This window comes from Sitophilus oryzae, unplaced genomic scaffold (genome assembly GCF_002938485.1).
Source record: "Sitophilus oryzae breed Bouriz unplaced genomic scaffold, Soryzae_2.0 scaffold_1532_pilon_pilon, whole genome shotgun sequence".
In the NCBI taxonomy this organism is placed as follows: Eukaryota; Metazoa; Arthropoda; class Insecta; order Coleoptera; family Curculionidae; genus Sitophilus; species Sitophilus oryzae.
Window position 1 is genome coordinate 1,223,946 of NW_022146206.1, and position 2,902 is coordinate 1,226,847.

Below are 2,902 nucleotides of genomic sequence, written 5' to 3' on the forward strand. Positions count from 1 at the left end.
GTATGAAAAATAAATCTTATTTTTACGTCAGGAATCTCCGCACGAGAGATTGCACATTTTTTTGAAACATCCTGTACATCTTATATTTCTTAATTTTCTGCTATAGTTACGAAACAACAAGACTTCAAAAGTCTTCAGTCCCTAAAAGCTACAATGACACAAGCACGATAATACATTATCCACCCTAATTAAAAACAATTCGCTCAGTATATTCATATATATTAATAGATTAACAAACATTACAGCCTTTCTCTATTGCTTCGTCCCTATAAAATACTTCCATCCCCGAAACCAGACTGAAAAAGCCGTCGCTTACGTACATAAACGTGTTGAAAAATGACAACGTCAGTGAAAACCGCCATAAATCATAGACCGAATCACTGCAAACGACTGAAAATAACCGCCCTTTGCTCATCGAAACTTTCAATCCCTAACGAAGTGGGGAGAGGGAGAGGGAAAGGCATTTTCTTTTCTTTTCGCATCCCTCAACGTAAAAAAGAAGATGACGACAGCAACAGAATGGAATGGAGATACCACAGGGCACTTTCTCGAGGACTTTGTTACGTTGGACGGACCGCAACAGCGCTGATCGATTTCAATTGGATTAAATGAGGAGGAGATTTGTAATCGTTACAGTTAATTAAGTTGGTCTTTTTTATACGGAAAATCTTGAACGAAGACTCTGTTTCCATTAATTTAGACCGTTATTATTCTCAAATTTTTCTCATCCAATTTTTTAATATAAATTACAAATAGTTATATTTATAAAATTAAAATGAGAACATAGATAAAAACTATAAACCACAAAACAGCGCTTTTTTGAACTTTAACATCATTCAGATAGATTGAGAACGTCAGATCATGCAGGAGCTGGAATATTTTTTACTACAAATTCACATTTTTACTTATATAAAGTTCTAGAACTGTTCCAAAACATTTTTTTTTTAATAAAAGAGTCCTATGGGTATTTTGTCACTACAAGAAAATCTATAAAATAATGCTGCGTTAATCCAACGGAGACTAATTGTCAGCAGTGGTCTACTAATAAACAAATTTGCCTAGCGTGCAATAAAATGCATAATGGTGCATTTAGACTTGACCACGCACGCACTGATCCTCCGCGAATGCTCAAGTGTACACGGCTGTGCGCGCACGCTCACTCTGAATCTGTCTGTGCGTGAGCCGTCTGGTGTCGGTTTTTGGTCCGTGCTCAAAGAGCGTGTTATGTGTGCGCAAACGCTCAGTTTGCACCGGCAATTTGTTTTGTCTGCGTTCGTGCGTGCGTGTGTGATTTTTTTTCGTTTTCTTTATTAAAATTATTGTGTGGATCAATGAATCTTCGTTGTTATTAATTAAAGAATATGAAAAGTTGCCTGTATTATGGGATGTTAAACATTCTTTGTCTTATTAAAAAATCAAAAGAAAACGCATGGCAAGATCTTGTATAAAATTAATATTGAATATGTCGATATTAATAAAATTGCTATTCTAAAATTTGTATCTTTTCGTAATTTTTGGTGTTATTAAATTTTGTAAATTTCCATATACAGGGTGTTTCAAAACAAATGCGAAAAACTTCAGGGGGCGATTCCTTGTTCAAAATAAAGGGTAGTTTGCTTCATAAACGTTGGGTCAAAAGTCAACAGGGAGATATCGCGGTGCAAAGATGGCGGAAAAATAATGTTTTTATTTTTTATCTTGAAAACGAAAAGAGATAGACTAATAAAATTTTATGGAAGCATTACTGTTATGAAAACACACTTTCTGGTAATATTTTCACTTTTTTAAAATGAGTGGAAGGGGTTGAAATAAACTACTTATCATTCTTGTTAACGAAATTTAAAGAAAAATCTTATCAAACACATGCAAAAAAATTAATTTGGATAGTTTAGTTTGTTTAGAAACTTTTTTATCTCTTGTATTTTTTTGAAAAAACTCACCGATTTGAAATTAAAAAAAAATGTGAAGCATTACATGTCAGGACAAAAAACATTTTCTGATAAAGAATCTAGTGGGCTGCTGTAATTTTTTTAGGAAAAAATCTAATCGGCCGCTGTTACTTTTTAGGATGTTCCTAATATTATTTTATTTGACATTACTCTACTGCAATACGTTATTATCTAGATGATTATTCTTATCGTTATTATCACTAGATTCTTTATCAGAAAATGTTTTTTGTCCTGACATGTAATGCTTTACATTTTATTTTTTAATTTCCAATCGGTGAGTTTTATCGAAAAAACACAAGAGGTAAAAAAGTTTCTAAACCAACTAAACTATCCAAATTAAAGCATTTGCATGTGTTTGATAAGATTTTTCTTTAAATTTCGGTAACAAGAATGATAGGGGTAGTTTATTTCAACCCCTTCCACTCATTTTAAAAAAGTAAAAAAATTACCTGAAAGTGTGTTTTCATAACAGTAATGCTTCCATAAAATTTCATTAGTCTATTTCTTTTCGTTTTCAAGATAAAAAATAAAAACATTATTTTTCCGCCATCTTTGTACCGCGATATCTCCCTAATGGTTACTTTTGACCCAACGTTTATAAAGCAAACTACCCTTTATTTTGAACAAGGAATCACCCCCAAAGTTTTTCGTATTTGTTTTAAACACCCTGTATAATATAAGTTGGGTTCGGTCATTCTTGTAAGTTTTTGAACTGATCATAGCCCTCCTCAGACACTAAGTTGTTGCAGTAAATTATATCGATTTCTAAAAAATTGGGTTTGCCACTAGCGACGATGTTTTCGATTTTTCTCCTTTTTAATAATTAAGCATAACAATGACTGCAGCCTCGACTATTTCTTGGTCGTCCATTATTTTCACAAACACAACTCTGCTGTGCGCGCACAAATGGATCACTTCATTCGTCGAAAAATAAGTTTTTAATTTGAACGGAG